This window comes from Mercenaria mercenaria, chromosome 6 (genome assembly GCF_021730395.1).
Source record: "Mercenaria mercenaria strain notata chromosome 6, MADL_Memer_1, whole genome shotgun sequence".
Lineage (NCBI taxonomy): Eukaryota > Metazoa > Mollusca > Bivalvia > Venerida > Veneridae > Mercenaria > Mercenaria mercenaria.
The window spans coordinates 10,708,334-10,729,744 of NC_069366.1; the positions used below are offsets into that span (position 1 = coordinate 10,708,334).

General features: G+C 34.5%; 2 protein-coding genes across 2 annotated transcripts in view; both read right to left on the reverse strand.

Annotated features, from left to right (window-relative positions):
- LOC123549676 (uncharacterized) overlaps positions 1–7,929 on the reverse strand; it is a 37,913-nt gene extending 29,984 nt beyond the window's left edge. Inside the window, exon 1 of the mRNA XM_053545077.1 lies at positions 7,812–7,929. The gene's annotated coding sequence lies outside the window, so the exon portion shown is untranslated. The remainder of the gene's footprint in view (positions 1–7,811) is intronic.
- LOC123549678 (uncharacterized) overlaps positions 1–21,411 on the reverse strand; it is a 226,715-nt gene that overhangs the window by 61,605 nt on the left and 143,699 nt on the right. The window lies entirely within an intron of this gene.

Here is a 21,411-nt window from a genome sequence, read left to right on the forward strand (position 1 = left end):
TCGAGCTAAAAAGCAATGTAGAGTTATGGAACCTGTGTAATGTATGCCAGACCATGGCAGTGAACAACTGCGTGAAGTTTCAATACATTCCAATTAGTGGGTACTGAGATGGCAGCTTACATATAAAAACTTAACTAAAAACTGCTAAGTGGATAAAGGGACATATTTTTGTAAAAATGCAAAGTACATTTGTATAGTTATGGAACTTATGATCTGCATGTCTGATCGTGACAGTGAACAAGTTTATGAAGTTTCAATCTATTCCCATCAGTAAGATACCAGCTTGCAGACAAAACTAACAAAAAAATTCCAAGAAGAAAAAGGGGCGTGATGTTGTAAAAAGTGCAAAATAGAGTTTAGTTCATCAGCTGAGACAATTAAAAGTATAATTGACGGACAGAGGGACATCTGCTTCGAAATATGATAACGACTTTAAAGGCAAATACAGTACATGTACTATGAATGTTGTCATGATGATTATTGTATATGTTTCCACATAGATATTTTCAACTTAACTCAACTCATATATATGTTTTCAAAGATAAATGCAAAACTAAATATAGCATAACTATTTTAATTTACCTGTAATCCTTCGTCATCGAATGTATTTATCTTTGCGTAACATATTACAATTGTTATCCCCTGTTCCGTCAGACCTGATTTTGAACTATCCTGCATTGGAGAGGATGTCTTGTCTTGTGCATGGTCGCGACTGAGTGGCTTGGTAGAAATGACGAATTTCTCTGGTTCTAGTTTATTACTTCCTATGACAATAACTTGGAAGCAATTTTCAAGCTGACATGCCAGTCTTTCCAGCTCATCTGTCAGTTTTGATGATACAAAGAAGGATGAATGCGGCCCTGCAGCTGAAAGGAACATGTATATAATTTAAAGTGTTTATTTGATAAGACAGTTTTATACTTGCACGTGTCCTTTCTTATTTAAACAATCGTCTGGGTCGTCATAATTTATAACAATGCATGTTCAGTGTTTTTGTGGCCAATTTGGGACTGAAATGGCGCCCTAATCCCAATGGCAAATAGTTTTTTCCCAATTTCAAAGTTAAAATTCCCGAAGATATTGACATTTTTTTAAAACTTTTTGTCAACTTTTTCAAATAACTGTACCTGTGAAACCTTAAACATTTGAAACACACGACAATTTGCTAGCTGTATGGATGATGATAAATTTTATGATAATTGTTTTCTTAAATGTGACATTTTGATAAGAAAATTTGACTTCAAATTATTCCCAAATTAGGCGTGTTACGAGGTATTTTCCCAGTTACAAAGGCCATGGCCCCATTCCAAAATCAGTGGGGGAAAACAATGATGCTGTTTACATATACTGGTCATTTATCAAAATTAATACACTAATTTATCTATTACGCAACATTCAACATTATAAATATTGTACAGTTATTGTACGATGATGTGTTAATATTCACCGCGGCCGAGGTGTATATCATCCTTTTATTTTATGCTTTTCATTGAAATGCTGAAATTATCAGTGAAATAAGATTGATTTTGTCACTGTTCAAACAGTAAAAATAATAGTTTTGTTTTCTATTTCTACGGAACCATACTTAAATGCAAAAGAAAAAATGAATTTAAAATAGTTGGAAATTCCTTGCAAAAGACACTTTAGTAAAGGTGTACAGATATTATATAAATAATACACGGCAGTGACATGTATTATTTTGTTTGTTATACCGAAGCAAACCATAACAAGAAATTTCATTTTGCAACAATTAACAACTGCTTGCATATCAACAAAGTTGTATTGATGAAAAGTCTATATGCAATGCACTGAAAATTGTTAAAGTAGCATCCATTGAGTGCGTTGTGCAAGGGCAGGTGTTCTTAAAAATCAATGATATCAAAGGTGGGATCAAGGGAGACTACACTCCCTGTTCAGTCTTGAGACCCTGTTATATTTGTTATTTATGCACTTATGACACAACAATCAGGGAGCTCAGTTAGTCTAATTTATTAGTCTGTAACGCAGAGTCTAATGTCGGTTTACTCATTTTTGTACTTGAAGCTGGCAAGTACGGCAGTTCACAGAGCAAGGGAGGTAATTAAAAATCTGAGTTGAACTTACTTTGCCATTTCTTGGTCAATTGATGTGATAGGTGGTAAGTCGCAAAAAGCTTTTGATGATGTATTGACATACTCTCAATTAAAATCATTGAAATTTTCCTAAAACTAGCTTTTCTGTTAATGTTGCTAGATTAAAGGATTGTGTAATCAGAGTTGTGTCATCTGTGTGGTTTCAGTTTCACAGCATGATATATAGTGATAGCATGTTTCGTAAATAATGATGGTGATATGCTGATAACACGATAACGTTATTATGAAAGTGATGATAATGATGATGATGAAAAGGTTATGATATAATTATAACATGCCGTTGATAGTGCGATTTGACGGTACGATCATAACGATGATGATGATGACAATTATAGTGATAATGATGATGATGATGAAGAGGATATTAAAACTATTAAACCGTTCAACGATTTGGAGTCGCGAATTAAAAAAAAATCTATTGAAGTAAAACGAAAGTAATACCAGGAAGGTCCACAGTATAATTTAATTTTTGCGATATTTAATTCCTTTTTAGATGAAATTGAAAACCTCGATATTATAGCTTGGTCATCATAATCAGCGGTGCAGCACGATCGTCATAGGTTGACCATGTCTTATATTTTTGTTGGTGTTAGCGTGCCGTGCCACCAACCATTAGAGGGGGCCTCGTACCAACCATTGGTCAGCCATTCCTCAAACTGGCTGTGACTTAGCTTTAGCAAGCCGGCTATTCAGCATCGTAGGGGGTGTTGAGCATAATGCTATAAACGAGTAAAGTCGTACATATTTTTGCATACATGTAGACAACTTTTGCTATATACCTCTAACACATGGGGGGTTCGTTGTTTCGCAACAACCATAGCCCCTCCCCACTGCTATATGGATCCGTTTCTACTCCTAATTGGGATGGTTTCAAATTAATCAGCAACAATGCGTCAATGCGTTAATAGCCTTTCCCTTGAAGCTATTCTTTTTATTTCTTTTTCAGTCGTATTTATTAATTTTTTTAGCTGTGTACGAAAAATATATTTGTTTTTATCTTGTATAACAAGAAGAATTTGCATTCGCAGAAACATTATATTACTTGATGATGTGATCTTGATTATGATGATATGGTATATATGGGCTTTGCAGGAACTTACTTTTAAAAGAAATGATAATCATATATTTTAATATGAAAATAATAATAAAATGCATTTTAAGTCGCCGTCGTCGTCGAGAGGTTTATGTCATATGCTACAAATTACTTGACTCTTTCTGTTGGGTGTTCGAACCAGGTTCAGGGTTAAATGCAGCACGAAAGAAGCAATCCAATTGGCTAACAAAATTTTTAAATATCGACTGTTCTACTGCAGCACTCGGTCTTGTCATGTTTCTTATACGGGCAATGTCGTTTGCAAAGGATGTCTTCTGTAACTTCAGTACAAAGTTATGGTGGTTCAGGCGTTCGGATTTGAGCTTAAGGAGAGTATGATGTCAAGTTCTGTCAGTTACATTTAATCTTAATACATATTAGCAGACGAGACATTGACATGTGTTTTGATACATATTAAATCACATAAATAACCGACGGCAAACTCTAAGGGTGTCTTTATTTTCTGTTACCTTTCGTCTAGATTATCAAAATATAAAGGTGTCCGTTACTGTACTCGACAGATTAGACATAACTTCATAATTAATGGTAATAAAAAGCGTCTTGTTTAAGTCTTGATTCAGTAAATGTGAGTTATTCCTTCTACATTAATTTCAGATCATCTAAGTTAAGGTAAAACAATTTTGATAAAGAGCTTGAAAATCAATAAATTCAATAAATAAACAACATTCTGTGTGTTGATTAGACGAATTTATATCATAAAATATTTAGTGGCCCTCAATACACATACGGCTGCATATGCATTTTGTTATGGCATATAGTAATTTATAAGTTGAAGCAATCAATGAATAATTTGCCTCGTTTACATAAGTTGTGAATGCAGTCTTTGAGGATCGCTGAATATTATGTGTACATGTATAAATTTAATTCACATTTTGCGTGCTCGTGTGCATGACCTCGCTTTCTCTAAGCTTACTGCCTGCTATTCATAATCTACCACCACCAATTGAGCAAGACTTTGGTGAATGTAGTATTGCCATGCAATATAAAGTTCACTACTGGGAGGCACCTAGTTTTCTTTTCTGACCTTGACCTTTGAGCTAGGAGTCCAGGTAGTGCTCATGACAAGTCGTCTCATCATGGGGAACATTTATGCAAAGTAAAATGTAATATTAAAATCCCTTCATGGATGGCAAAGTTACGGACCGGACAGGAAAAAAGACCTTTCGACATTTGACCTCCAATTGTGACCTTGACATTTGAGCCAGGGGTCCGGGTTTTGCACATGACACGTTATCTTATCACGAGAAACATTTGTGGCAAATAATACTATCCTTTAGTAGTATAAAATCCCTTAATGATTTACAGAGTTATGGACTGGACATGAAACTGACCCTGTTTAAGCCATGTTAACATTTGACTGCCAAGTGTGACCTTGACCTTTAAGCCAGGGGTTTGAACGTTGTGCATGACACATCGTCTTATTATGAGGTACATATGTGCCAAGTAATATTAAAATCCATTCACGGATGGCAGTGTTGTGAACCAGACAGGAAAAAAGCCCTGTTGACTTTGACCTCCAATTGTGATCTTGACCTTTGAGCCAGGGGTCCGGGTATTGCACATGATGACACGTAGTCTCATTAATGGAAACAATGTGTCAAGTGATATTAAAATCTCCTATGAATGATAGAGTTATGGACCGGACACGGAATTGCGGTCGCACGGAATGACGGAATGACAGAATGACGGACAGAACCCCACCAGTAGGGGACTAATTAATGTTTAACATAATACATATAATACATATGCTTTCTTCTGAATTTAATAATACACACAAAACAATGTATTCAATAGTGTTACAACTATCAATATAAGATCTATTGGTTATCATAACTGTATAACGGACGAATGTTAAAACTTTTTGAGCTATTTCTGAATGTTATGAATAACTATAAACAATCTAAGTACGTATTTAACGTTATCAATAGAATCGTTATGAATGTAACGATTTATTACGCACACAAGACAATGTGAACAATAGTGTCACAGCTATATATGTGCTGTTCCGTTTTAGTGACAAAAAGTTAAGAACTAAGATATAGAGGATATCTGTTTGTTTTTAGTGTAAGATCGTAATATATTTTACCGAGTGAACGCCATTATGCAATATTTTTACGTGTGGCGTAGACTCGTGTGAAAATGTGAATAATGGTGTTAACGAGTGAAATGATTTTTGATTTTACATATAAAACAAACATTTTTTTTCTTTTTATTTTATGATTTTCAACGATGTTAACCAAATTATACAGATTATACCCGCCCAGTGCGTCAGGTAGAAAAATGGTCAAATATTCTATGAATTTTTCAGATGTCTTTTACATTTCATACCGGTTGGGCATATATTTTTATGCTTGTGTTAGTATTTTTATACATCTTTATCTTTAGTGCAGTATATTTCGCAAAGAATGCCCTGTTTATTACGATTACTTCCTTTTCAGACACGGTCGGGGCGGCAGCTGGATTGAAAGCATTTTACACCCAAAACGAGGTTTTATTAGATCTGAGGAAAAGTCTTACAATCTATATTGTGTGCACTTGTTGTCTTTCGACATTTACATTTTGGCTACGAATGCTCACAAACTTCCAAATCAGTAAAACGATGATTTAGTTTTTCAAAAATGCGGTTATACATCGTATGAAATGTAAAGGATCTATAATTAATTTACAAAATCAAACTGTGCGAAACTATAACGAAGTGATAGTTCAGTTCATTAAAATAATCTTCAATAAGGAAATTGAGATCTGCAGGCTAAACTTTAAAAAACAAAACAAAACAAAAAAAAACAAGAGGGCCAAGATGGCCCTAGGTCGCTCACCTGAGAAACACACCATAACAGTGTAAAGATGTTTGACATAGTGATTTCATGGAAACAATTTAAATATTCTGACCAAATTTCATTAAGATTGCATCAAAAATGTGGTCTCTTAAGTGTAAACAAGGATTTTCTTTGATTTGACCTAATACGATTTGACCTAGTGATTTAGTTTTTGACTCCACATGACCCAGATTTAAAATCTTTCAAGATTTCATGATAACAAACATTCTGACCAAAATTTATGGAGATAGGATCAAAAATGTGCCCATAGGGTGTAAACAAGCTTTTTCTTTGATATGAACTAGTGACGTAGTGTTTGAGTTAAGATGACCCACATTCGAACTTGACCTAGATTTGATCAAGGCAATCATTCTGACTTAATTTCATCAATCTCGATTGAAATATACAGCCTTTATCGCATACAAAACGTTTTTCTTTGATATATCCTAGCGACCTAGTTTTTGACCCCAGATGACCCATATTCAAACTTGACTTTAATTTTATCAAGGCTAGCATTCTGACCACACTTCATGAAGATCAATTGAAAAATACAGTCTCTATTGCATACACAAGGTTATTCTTTGATTTGACCTAGTGACCTAGTTTTTGATCACAGATGACCCATATTCTAAACTGACCTAGATTTTGTCATGGCAATCGTTCTGGCTAAATTTTATGAATATCCAGTGTAAAATGCAGCCCCTATTGCGAACACAAGGTTTTTCTTTAATTTGACCGGGTGACCTAGTTTTTGATCCTAGATGACCCATATTCAAACTCCACCTAGATTTCATATAGACAAATATTCTGATTAAATTTCATGAAGATCCGGTGTAAAATGCAGCCCCTATTGCATACACAAGGTTTTTATTTGATTTGACCTAGTGACCTCGGATGGCCCATATTCAAACTTTACCTAGACTTTTCCAAAGCAATCATTCTGACCAATATTCATGAAGATCAATTGAAAAATACAGCCTCTATCGCATACACAAGGTTTTTCTTTGATTTGACCTAGTGGCCTAGTTTTTGACCCCAGATAACCCATTTTCAAAATTTGCCTAGATTTTATCAAGATGATCATTCTGACAAAATTTCATGAAGATCAGTTGAAAAATACAGCCTCTATCGCATACACAAGGTTTTTCTTTGATTTGACCTAGTGACCTACTTTTTAACCCCAGATAACCTATTTTCAAACTCGACCTAGATTTCATCAAGGTAATCATTCTGGCAAAAATTCATGAAGATAAGTTGAAAAATACAGCCTCTATCGCATACACAAAGTTTTTCCTTGATTTGACCTAGTGACCTAGTTTTTGACCTCGGGTGACCCATTTTCAAACTTGGCCTAGATTTCATCAAGGTAATTATTCTGACAAAATTTCATGAAGATCAGTTGAAAAATACATTCTCTATCGCATACACAAGCTAAATGTTGACGGACGACAGACAGACGACAGACGACAGACAGACGACGGACGCCGGACATCGAGCGATCAGAAAAACTCACCTGCTAAAAACAAGAAAGGAAGAAAAAAAAAGCGGTGCACGCGTATACATGCTTTTTGCATTATATCTTCACGACCGACATAACATTCGTAGTCACTGTTTTAATTCTTGTATTTCTTTGATTTCTGATAGTGTACTTTGTAACAATGAGTGATAACTATGATACCATAACCTGCTGCTAAAACTTTTCATTCAAATTCTACCAATGCACTTTGTAAAGTAAATGAATTGTCTTACTTGTTATATTCTTGTATCTTGGATAAAGGTTCTTGAATCGTTGTTGAAAATGGTGTACTCGTGGATATACCTCCCACGTGTTGAACACGTGACTATACTCCGACACGCATTCAGACATCTAAAAATAAAACATCATGCATTTAGAGGCACTGTGATAAGTTAATACATAGTTGATAAATGCAGAAAGAATGTAACTTTGAATGTAACAAGAGATATCACTTGGCAACCGAAAGGAACAGATGTTCGACGAAGGAAGAAATGTTTGGTGCAAATCGCTTAATAATTTTGATAGAAAACCAACAGAGCACACTTACTTGTTGTTTTTTTTTTTTAAACAAGAATGACTGCTTCTGAAAAATAGCTTATAAAAGAACTAAAGTCATCTTTTTGGTAAGCCATCTGTTTTCTATTTTTAGTGAGCTTGACTTTTACCACAGATACAATATAAACCTTTATACGAAATTCCTATCTAGATTTATATTTAGCTGAAATGTTCAAAATTTAGTTTACGTAAGACAATTATCCAAACTACCGTACAACCTCTCCAGAACGGCCCTCTCTTAAGCAAAACCCTCTCTATAACAACATCCCCAAACTTTCCCTAAGCTGTTCAAAAATATACTATCAAATTTACCTCTCCAGAACAACAACCTCTACATAACAGTCAATATTTGTATCTCCCAAAGGGCAAGGCTCTACAGAGGCTGATATGTATTAATTTGTGCTAGATTTATGGGGGTTTTTTTTTGTAGTGCGATTCATGTAATAACATCTAATAATTGTCTAAATTAAATCTTATTTAAAATATTGCATTATTATCATAATATAGAAAATTGGAGGACGGACAAAACAAAGAGTAAAACTGACGCTTGAATTTTGACGATTGTCCATTTAGCCATGCACCTACTTGCATTCAAATTTTGAAGTCAACCCCCTATTTTATAGCTTAAATTATGTATACACAGACAAGCAAAGTACAAGTTTATTTCGCAGTACACTCCATCTCCTTCCCATCTACTTTATATACTTGGGTTTGAAGTCGAACCCTTGCATAATTAAGCACAGATACTTGGGGGTTTGGGACCAGCTACGACCCAGCCCTAATCTACAATTTGGCCAAATGCAACAAAGATCATTGAACAACATCATAACAGCTCCAAAAATTGACAATTTAATCTAAATCAGTTCACTTAAACGGACGGACAGACATACAGACGACTCTAAAATACAATTTTATAGGCAGGCACTTAGAGGTCAGCCCCTTCCCCTAAAACGCCGATAAGGCTAAAAGTGCTGGAAGAGGCAGAGTAGGAGAGGAAGCTGATCCCTTATGATTTTGACTGTCTTTTGGGACCATTCGCCACTCCAGTATAAAATACATATATCATTAAGAACGAAAATGTACTTACAATTAACGCTTGAAATAAAAAGTAGGTGGAAAAACCAACGCTATTTTAATTCTTGTTATACTATAAATAGTTCATTTACAGATAAAAATAGATTTTGTTTCACCGTGTCTAACCGATCAGTTGAAATGCGTGCTTAAAGTTGATTTTGTTTTAAGTATTTCAAAGAAGCATTTAAATCGAAAGCGGCAATCTCCTGCTTTAGTCCCCCGGGGGACTGGGACATTTTCATTACTTGTCAGGAATGGTCAGGATCTTTTACGAATGTATAATCATTTCGATGTCATCTCATGTAACGTTTATCAAATTCATACAGTACGTTCATGTTTTAATGAAATTACAAAATAAATAATAAAGTAGAGGGTGGCAAGATTTATCATTCATTCAGTCGATCTTAAACAGTGATGTTTTGACAGCTTCAACTAGAGTTGTCCCTCTATATATCCTCCTGGAATAGTCCCCGGGGACTGATCCAGGAGGATATATAAAGGGCGATATTAATATTTTACACGAGATTTATCATTCATTCCGTTAATCTTTCGTAAATTTACTTTTTATTTGAATAATAATTTTTATAAATTATGTCACCCCCTAAGAAAATCCTATTCCAGGGGTATACCCTCCCCTGAGAAGGAAATCAAAAAGATCGTCAGAAAATAATAAATATATTTTATCTAGCCCCATATATATATACTCCTGCTTCAGTCCCCGGGGACTGTTCCAGGAGGATATATACGGAGCGATGCCTCTGGTTTTATGATTGCCAAAACATTATTGTTTTATTGAAAGTAAATGTACGTAAGATCCACGGAATGAATGGTAAATAGTGTCTAAAATAATGATTCTCGACCTATATATATCCTTCTGGATCTTTGCGACCATAAGGTAACCATCTTCTATATTCTCATCGGCTCCGGGGACCGAAGTTTTAATCCCCGGGGATTAAAACTTCGGTCCCCGGGACCTATTCGTTTCTTGTAAACAGTAACAACTATGCATTTTAAGACACTTCCCCCCAAAAAATACCGAGCCCATTTTTATAAATTATGTCACCCCCTAAGAAAACCCTATTCCAGGGATATACCCTCCCCTGAGAAGGAAATCAAAAAGATCGTCAGAAAATAATAAATATATTTTATCTAGCCCCATATATATATACTCCTGCTTCAGTCCCCGGGGACTGTTCCAGGATATATACATTATTGTTTTATTGAAAGTAAATGTACGAAAGATCCACGGAATGAATGGTAAATAGTGTCTAAAATAATGATTCTCGACCTATATATATCCTTCTGGATCAGTCCCGGGGACTGTTCCAGGAGGATATATAGGGGCGATACATCTGGATTTATGAAGTATTTTCGTGTTGCAAAAACGTTATTGTTTTATTGAAAGTAAATGTACGTAAGAGTGACGGAATGAATGATAAATCTTGTCTAAAATAATGATTCTCGCCCTATATATATCCTCCTGGATCAGTCCCCGGGGACTGTTCCAGGAGTATATATAGGGAGCGGCGCCTCTGGCTTTATGAAATATTTTAATGCTCCCAAAAACATCATTGTTTTAATGATCGACGGAATGAATGAAAATTATGGTCTTATTGATTATTTCCTATAGATCTATATGTATATGGGATGACAGCGAAATGATTATACATTCATTAAAAAAGTCCTGACTATTCGGTGATCTTCGAGAATCTTCGAGTAGCGGTAGGAATAGTCCCCCCGGGGACTGATCCGAGAGATTGCCTCGAAAGCTGTATGATGTGATGATTATATATGTGAAAATGATCAACATGTCAAGTCGCAAAATACCTGTGAACATAACGTGTAGGCCTATACACTGTATGTGACAGCGCAAGCTAGTGCTAATTTTTGCATGGTATTAAGTTTGAATTTTACAATAGAAGGTTACATAATATATTTTTATCACTCGCGTCTGCATAATGCTTTAATTAAAGGTTTTCAGCTATTCTATAAAATAAAAATAGAAATCATTCTTCAATTTCTTCAAAAAAAACAACAACAAAAAACAAAAAAAACATATGTTAACTTAGTGTAGTTCATTTAATATATTTATGATCATTCATAATTTAAGTTTTACTAATTAGAATAATAGTAACGTTTAAACAATGGCATTTGCTTGGTACATTCTTAAAATTGGCCGTGTTTCGCACTGTGTTGCAATTTTTAAACAACTTTTATCGTGCCGTTTTTTTTTTGTTTTTTTTTTTTTTGTAAATTTTGTATAGTTCATGATACTTCCTAAACTTCAAGTAGAGACAATTTCAAAGTGATGGCCACTATCCAAAACGTTCGCAGAGAATTCATTTTACCATTAAATTTCATAAAAGTTACATCAAACTATTGTTAAACAATTATAAAACACAAAATAAATCAATATAAATTTTTTCTAGGGTGCTTTAAGTAAACGGATTTAATGAGACAGAAATCTAACTCCAACATTAAAAAATTAAGGTCTGTTTTGATTTTGCCCACTTCCTTCAAAAATAACCTTGGTGCAGAAGTAAAATCTATCGACATGTCTTCCACAATATGTAATTTAAAGAGTTAATGCAAAATAGAGAACTTTTACCTCATGTAACTCAGTATTTTTAAAGATGTCTAACTCTACCCCTTCTGTTTCAGAGATAAAGTCATTTTGAACAGCAAGAAATCGCTTATAATTTTTTCCACTCTTGTACAATAAATCAATAATAGGTCTTGAAAGAAGAACAAACTTACTAGAAAAAATTAGAAAAAAAAATGGTTCCAGTAGGGCTTGAACCTACGCATCCTGAAAATTGCATTCAAAGTAGGTTTATAGTAGGAACTGAATACTCTTCAAAAAGGAGGCACTCTATTACATACCTAATACCTTAAATCAGATTTCCCAAAATTAAACCTCCAGGTGACGCTAAACATAGATACAAACATGACGCGCAATAGCACATTTTTAAACCTTTTGCCAGCAGAATTTAATTTGCAATTCCAGTTAAAAGTATGTATTACTTTAAACAATATTTTATTTTTGAAGCAATGTACACATAACATGTACAACAAACTTTTACAGGTCAAATACATGGATTGGACAACTAGCTGATAGCTTATGTAAATTGCTTTCCAAATGTGTATTGATATTGATTGACATGACAGTCTCAAAGAGGAATATAAAATACAATATAAACATGGATGAAACTACTTCGAATTCTTGTTATGAACTGCTTGATGAATTATCACAAAACTTGGCTGGCCTGTACCATCCTTGCATGGATTTCTATCAAATTAGTTCTAAATGGTTTAAGGGTTATAAAAAAAATAATAAAAAAAATAATAATAAAAAGGCTTAGAAAACGAATTTCTTTCATTAACCACTTGATAAATGTTCATTAGATCTCTTCTGTATCATCCTTTTATGAAGCTCTTATGAAGTTGGTCAAATGGTTCCGCTAAACCAATCCTAAGGGGATGCCAGATCAAGCATATGAAGAAAACATTTAACTGAATTTTTTTCATTTACTATTTGATGGACCGTTACCAATCTTGTACAGTAGCAACATCACGAAAGTCAGATTTTATATAAAAAAAGTTCTGCGTGACCCTAGAGATAAAATAGAAAACGAAACCTTTAAATGACTTCTTCTCGTGAGCTACTTAATGAAACTACACAAAAGTTGGTCTGTAGTATCCTTACATGAGCCGTTCCAAACTTGTTTTAAATGGCTCCGCTTGACCGCTTTAAGAGAACCCTCACAGCTGTAAGTGGAAAAAAGCTTTAAACGACTTCTTGTGAACACCTGGGAGCATCTTCACCAAGCTTATTCCACAACATCACTGCATCGACCTCTATCAAGTTTATTCAAATGGTTTCTCTTATTATTATAACCTCTTTTAAAAGCCACAAGAGGAAACAGATCTCTGCTGATTAACGGATGAAACAGAGGTCTTCTTCAAACTGGTCTATAGCCCGATCGGGATCCTTTCTAAATTCTTTTCGCATGTTTCCGTTTTACGGCAGGTAGGGGCCACCTGAGCTTAAAATCAAACAACTTTATATGACTTCTTTATTTTATCTGCATCAACTTCGAGCTTTTTATTTTATTTAAGTGTCAAATCGACACAAATGAAGCCCAGCTTTTGATGGTGGAAAAATGCCTATCATGCCAATCGTACCTCTCCGCACATTGTTGCATATAAGGGCTTGCAAGTGGATAAAACCAAAGACATTTAGTCTACTATTTGGATGGAGATTCATCAAGAAGCTCACAAGAAAAATTCTTTACATCAAGCGAAGTTTCGAGCCCACATCTCAGAAAGGCATTTGATCCGAAGTCAGCTACCTTTACTACTCGGCCATGGAGGTTCTAGCATAAGACAGGTGAAAGTCAACTTCTTCAAAAGCACTACGATGTAGATTTGGTATTGAACAGAAAGCATAGGATTTTACAATGACAAAAACTGAATCTCTTGCTATTGCTAGACAATGCCGGCCGTGCATCAAGCTGTGAGTATATACCAGAACACTTATGCTTTATTAGTAATGCTGCACAAAATAAATGAAACAGGAAATTAATAAACACTCAATATCTTTTCTTTTTGAAAATGTAATGTCTGAAAACTAGAAACAAGCCAAATCAATATCCATTTGCCAGCTATAAAAATGTAAATAAATAAATGTAGTAATCTATAGTTGTTAGCATAAATCTTATTGAATTTGAAATATTCAAGGTTTTAAAATACTTCTGAGATTTCATATTTCATAGAAGTGTAAAAGTGGATTATATTTATTACTTTCATTGTTTCAAAATGTTCATTGTTGCGTAACTACACTTAAATTCGAAAACATAGTATTACAAATTATAAATAATCAAAAACTCTTCCCAAACTATATATAATTACATAAATACCTATACTAACATACAGGTATGTATCCCAACGTATTACAATGTAAAAGAAATCTAAAGATTACGAGAATTATTTTAAATTTTTACCAATTTCTATATTCTGACGTTATGATTTTGAGTATGATGTTGCACTGGTCATCTGTTACAATTAAAACGAAATTGAATTAAAGAAAAACAACTGGTTTGTTTCAGTGCAAGATCAAAATGTCTTTAAAGCGTGAACATCATATTTAAATGTTCACTCGAGGCTGAACCACTCGCTAAGACAGTGCATCTGAGGTTCCCTCGGTAAAATATATTCATTCATTGAAGCCTAAATTTTTACAATTGTTTTCTGAATCACTTCCCGAAGTGAATCTTTCAGTACTAAAGGTGTTCAACATTTGGGACAGCCATCTTTTGTAATATACCTATAACTTGGCTATTCACAACAATAAACAACGCGATAACTTGAATATTCATTTTCTTTAAGATTACAATAACCAATGGTTTATGTGCCATGTCAAAACGCATGAAGAGAAAAAATAGCATTAAATTGTTGTAGAAATAATCTACTTTAAACATTTATTAGTCCTCGTCTAGAAGTCATCCATTTTACCACAAAATGACAACATTTCATAACATAGATTATATCATGTGGCTTCTAGTATTTAGACAACACATTAGTTTCTTTACTGACCTCAAATAACCGGTTTTGAACTGAAGTTTCATGAACATTAGGTAGAACATGTTTTCAGGAGTGTTAAAACGGTTTTTTCAAGGAAAAGGCCCAGTGACATAATGTTGACTCTTTATGACCAAGATTCAAATTTAACTTAAAAGTTCAGGCAGATTTCATATTTTCAGAATAATCACTCTACTTCTGATCACGCTATGGAAAAGTTAGAACATAACCCGCATTAAACACATTTATAATACAGAAACAAATATTTTTTAAATCTTTCAATCAAGAATACAATATTCCTAATAGCGAGTTCTTCAACTAACATAAACTTATCTCATCAATTCCAAAAGAATGGGAAAAAAAACTGGAGCTGCAAAACACACAAATCCTTTGGCATAAATTTGTTCAATGGCTATATGAAATGAGTATAAATGTAATTCAAGATAAGTTTCTATCATTCTATCAAAAAAGGCGTATCAAACATACATATTTTTAAACAAAAACTGTCCAACATATTAAAAAATATCGAAAAGTATAGGTTATTTCAAAACTATTTTCTCGATAATTTCAACCATAATTGTACAAATTTCATATAAGTGTTCAATATAATAAGATTCTTTCACTGGTTGTAGGTGCAGATGGGAATTTTTGGCCTCGAGGGTAACTGTTTAGGCGGTAACGAGGCTCCGGCGTGTAAGCAATATTTCTTTTTTTATTTTCTATTACGTGGCCTCTTGGATGTGAACAAGGGTTTTCTATAACTTCACCTAATGGTATATAGTTTTAAAACTCATACAACGCAGTTTTAATATTGATTAGGGTTTTAATGGGGTAAACAAGCTGACAAGAAATTACTATGATTAATAAGAAAGTCAAGTCTCTAAAATGATTACAATTTCTTTTTTGTAGTATGATTTGACCTAGTGACCTGATTTGTGAAAAAAAAACACCATGTAAATCTTTGTTTAAGTATTGCTATGTATAAACACCAACATCTGTTAATATAATAAATCATGTTGTTCTCATGTTTACATGCTGCAGAACCTGACTGTAAATAAAAGTATACGTCTGTCTGTCTGTTTGTCTGTCTGTAACCTAAGGTAACCAAGTTCATAACTTAACATAGATTTTATAGAGGCAATTATGTTACCAAAAGGTACAGATATAGATAGAATATTGTCTAAATCAGACAAAATGCAGAAGTTATATAATACAGCATAAATTTCTTAGAAACAGTTTCGTGCTTTTTCGGCTAGTTTTGGGCTATATGCCAATGCTTGATGTGTGATTGACGGACAACAGCTAATAAGACATCACATCTGCAATGTCTGCGGCGTTTCCAGCGTCGTTTAGTGTTTGATGTGTTTAATTCTGTATGAATTTTGCAAGTGATTTTCTCGCATCAACAACTCTAGACGATCTAACAGAGCTTTGTCAAGACTGTCTTTATCTACTAGTAAGTGGATCTCTATAACACCATATATTGTTCCCATTCCATAGACACCTTTCATTCTGAAAAGGTAACACATAAGTACTTAATGACTTAATGTTCGATCTATTATTTCCGTAACAAGGTTTTCGGTATGTCTTTGAAATTGTTATACCCAGTTCTTAACACCCCAATTGGTAATAAATATGTTAATATATTTTGAATAGTTTTTAATCAATGATCAAGAAATAATTGATAGGGTAGTTGTGTTTTTCATAACAAAATGAAACTATTCTTGATACCAAAAAAGTTCCAAAATTGAAGTCATTGCTTTTTTTTATAGAAGAACTGTTATAAATTTTTAAGGATATTTCAGGTTGCATTAAAGCAACAGCTCCATGTAAAATTTTGGAAAACAAAACACACTGGAAAACTACAGTTTTTGTCATAAAATTGACATTTTGTTCGAGTATTTTTAAGGTTCAGAAAGTTAAGCCGTCGAGACACGTAGAATGAAGTATTAAAAGATAAAACAGGACTGTACGAATGCACCTGTTTACGAATTATGTCGATCAAACGCATTTATAACATTACGTTATGTAAGGTTATATAACGTAACTTTAACATCTATCGTAATTTGTTTTTAATATCAGAAACAATTGACGAGACACTATCTTAGAGAAGTTTTTAGACTTTGACAAATATCTCTAATATTATGTGTTGATGTTAAACATATTCCTATTGTTTTGACAGTACTTGGAAAATTTGGAAAGCATTCTTTTTTTAGATATAAGAATTAAAAATTGGAACTTACGCCAAATATTGTGTCGTAGGCTGGTAGGGATCGTCACAGTGAATCTTTATGTGGGAATTTATCGTGCTTTACGATCGTTTGTTTCAAATAACCATCTATTTCGTATATCATTTTACTCATGGTGATTGATACTTTTCTCATTGAAGTATTTTCTTTTCTGCATTCGAGGACGCGTCCTCAAAGTCTCTTTGAAGAAAAAGCAAGATGAAATCAAATGTAAAACAGTTTGAAGGATTCAATACTTTGGATTCAAGTTCGAGGACGCCATTTTTGACATTTTGTATTTCCATATGTTTAGATACGTTAGTATGCTCAAGTTTACCCAGCACGTACCGGGTTTTGTTTGAAACTGATTTAATCAAAACGTCTTCAAACTCAGTTACGTTTAGTAGCCGAGTGCATAACCAAGTGGGCAAAGTATATTTTGTGGACACGAGTGTTATTGTGCATCTCACGTGACGTGCCAAACGAGGTATTACTTGATTAAGGAAAGATTTTCTATTACGTTTCAAGTAAGAAATATCTGATAAATAAAATCTATTTCTTAGAAAACCTAAAATGGCCACCAACACCGGCGTCTGGTGCAAAATACCGGTTTGATTCTGTTCTAATTGCCGTCTTTTCTTAACGAATAACCCAAGAAATGAACGGATCCTGATTAACAACTCAGTGATGCGGCGTTCGTATATATATGAAATGCGGTGTTTAATATCACATTCCCCTGCCGAAATAATGACATTGTCAGTGTCTAAGACACAGCCAAGTGTCACCTCTGCTTTCAGACGAATTTCTTCTCGAAAACGTAGTATTTCTTCGTCCGATGCTGATTTGCTTGTTTTGCAGGCAATAATAAATGAATCTGCAAATTCATCTCGATCTCTACCTGTCTCTTTCAAATATTCAATTGTCTGCACTATCTCCTGTAAGACAAAACAAAACTGTAAAAACTATATCAGGCTTATAAAAAATAGTAGATTATACATAACTGAATTACCATCTAAATGATACTTACTTATTTTTTATGTTCGTTGCTCATTGCAATGTGTTTCAAGGGACAATTCTTACTGGTTTAAACACATGTCACGTATTTTAATACTAACATATAATAGAAACATTTATAGTAACATAAAAAAATCAATTATCAAATTTTACCAACTGGTATTCACCAAGTGACTAATCACTAGAATTAAGGTAAAAAGAAAGTATATCTTTCCAAAATAACTATGTACTTCTAAAACTAAATTCAACAGTTGAAAGTTTATAATATAAACATATTTATTTTTAAGAACGTCAACCATATTATTTTGTATACAATTAGTGACTCTCATTGAAATTTTGTCGAGGTTAGTCATTTTGATCAGTATACATGTAAACAAAGACACTCATTACAGTATAATCTTGTTGTGTCATGTTTGCTTTCAAACAGAACTTTTGAAAGGCTTTGAAAAATGATAACAGTGATTTCTGTGTACTTTGTTCTATTTATTTATTAATTTGCGAGCTAGAATTTTTCAGCATTGAAAGCCAGTAATGAGCTTTTGCGATTCTTAAATAATTATTTCTCCCACCACACAGTGGTGTGGGCGACATGTTTATTGACACCTGTCTGCGTGTATGTGTGTCTGTCTGTGTGTCTGTCACAAATCTTGTCCGCACTCTAAGTCAAACATTTCTCATCCGATCTTCACCAAACTTTAACAAAACGTGTTTGCCCATAAGTCTTCGGCCAAGTTTGATAACTAGCCAAATCGGCCCTTGCACTTCGAAATTATGGCCACTGTATTGCCGAAAATCGGCCTTTTTGCTGATGTTTGTGGCAACGTTAAATGTCGCAACGCCGCCAAATGTCGCAACCACCGTTAAATGTCGCAAGGTTGACGTTAAATGTCACAACCACCGCTAAATGTCGCAAAATCGTCTGCCGCTAAATGTCGCACCTTTAACGTTAAATGTCGCAAAAATTTGCCCACCGTTATATGTCGCAACACCAACGCTAAATGTCGCACTTCCTGTTTGACACTATGACTATCAATTTCTTGTGTATATTTACTTTTTTCAGGGAAGAAAAATTAACAGGTTTATGTAATACAAATAATTATCTTAATGATAAGTACTGTTATGTATAGCAACAAGAGGGCCTTGTTGCCCCTAGATCGCTCACCTGAGTTCCACACCTTGCGAGGTTTCTTCTAACTAAATACGATTTGGTAATAGTGTTGTATGTTTGTGGGGGTTGGGTATGGGTGACGAACGGGGTAAATAACGACACAGAAATCTAAGAGACAAAAACACAGCACCAAGACAATTAATAGAAAATATAAATATTTACATTTTGAAAGGGGGTGGGAGAGGGGTTATGTGTGGGTAGGCGGAAAAGTAGGATAATAAGGGGAATGAGACTAAACCAAACAATTTTAAGTTACTAAAAGTAAAATAATATCGAAATTCCCGCTTTACCTGAAAGAATGTACAGAGGGCCACATAGGATCTTTCCCCGCCATTGAATCTTGATAGTTACCTTATGACTTTAAATGTAAACCTCCAAACAAAGAAATAGAACCCATGGCTGATTAATAGAAAATCTTCGTTTTCTACAGCTGGTACAAAACACAGTCTTCGTGTCGCGTAGTTGAACATCCTGTTGTGTAACAGGCCTGGATTGTTGCCCGAGCCGATCCCCCCCACCCCACCCTTGTTGGCTTACTAGTGACTTATACTCATCAAAGTTGCACCCAACTATTTTGGAAATAATATATTCTCAAAATGTAGACCCAAAAACGCCCCAGAGGCGAACATTTTATACTTATATTTTAAAATTCCCCAGGGGGAAGAACCCGTGACCCCTTAAAATGGGGGAGGGGGGTGAGTACCCCTCCAGTACCTTAAAATTAAGAAAAAATGCACCAGAGGCAACCATTTTATACCTGTTTCTCAAACTTTCCCGGATAGAGACCCTGAGCCCTGGAAAATGACAGGGATAACCCCTCCCATACGCCGAAATTTTTAACAAAAAATGCAATAAAAGTCCAGCATTCCATACTTGTATTTCAAAATTGTCAATGGGAAAAGACCTTAACCACCTAAAATAAGGGGAGTGACCCTCTAGTACGTACCTAAAAAATAGACAAAAATGCGCCACAGGCCAACATTTCATACCTGTATATAAAAAACTTCCCCACAAATACGGACAGAGGAACCCCGTACCTACCGCACGTCGCCGGTGACGCTTTTGTTTTAAACTGGTGCTCCCGCTTCCATCTTCCATCAACAATTTCAGGCCCCCGGCCTGTTTTGTAACGAAATTCAGGTCGACTATAGACATGCGATACAACGCGCGACAATACGGAGCTCGAGCTTAATGTCTCAAGAGCTAAACAGGACTCCATCGAATTACATAGTTCAGACCTGAAATAAATCTAGTACTGTGGCGAGTACCATGTTAGTGAAATATATAACGCATGTATGGTGCGGAACCACTGAAAAGCAAACATTCAGATTAGAGTGAAAGGTCAAGTCAGCCCTTCCCATATCAAGCATGCATTACCCAGTCTTATCTTTAAGTTGTAAAGACTGTTTAACTTACCTTATTTTGCTGTGCGACATTTAGCGTTGGTGTTGCGACATATAACGGTGGGCAAAGTTTTTGCGACATTTAACGTTAAAGGTGCGACATTTAGCGGCAGACGATTTTGCGACATTTAGTGGTGATTGCGACATTTAACGTCAACCTTGCGACATTTAACGGTGGTTGCGACATTTGGCGGCGTTGCGACATTTAACGTTGCCACAATGTTCACCAAACTTGAACCAAATGTTTTGATCATAACTCCTAGGCCAACTTCATTAACTAGCCAAATCGCCCGAAGCACTTCAGAAAAATGGCCCTTGAATTACCCAAAATCAGCCTTTTTACTCTTAAAAGGGAATTCCTATAGTTTTTTATGCGCATCTTTCTGCGCAGCTGACACTTCCTATGGAAAACTGAAGTAAAGTCAACATTTGTTGAAACATGTGACAGAGAATCTTAAATATGAGGAATCTTGAATGAAATAACATTTTTGATAAGTTTTTTATCAGTAATCAAATGGTGATACGGGTTTATGTTATATTGACAAGTATCATGCCGGACAGGTATCTTGCCATTTTTGTGGTTGTGTTTTCACATTGCATTTTAGTAAAAGACAGTGTTGCTCATATAATGTAAGACAATTGATTTAGTACTGATAAGACAATATCACCTTTCAGATTATTTAGTATTCAATTTAAGGAAGAAATAAGAATTTTTAAAACTTTTTTTTAAACTTCTAGCAGACATACATGTAATCAATTTGGCAAGGTTCGCGCCATTTTCCGTCAGAAGAGGTGTTGTATTCTAGCGGTC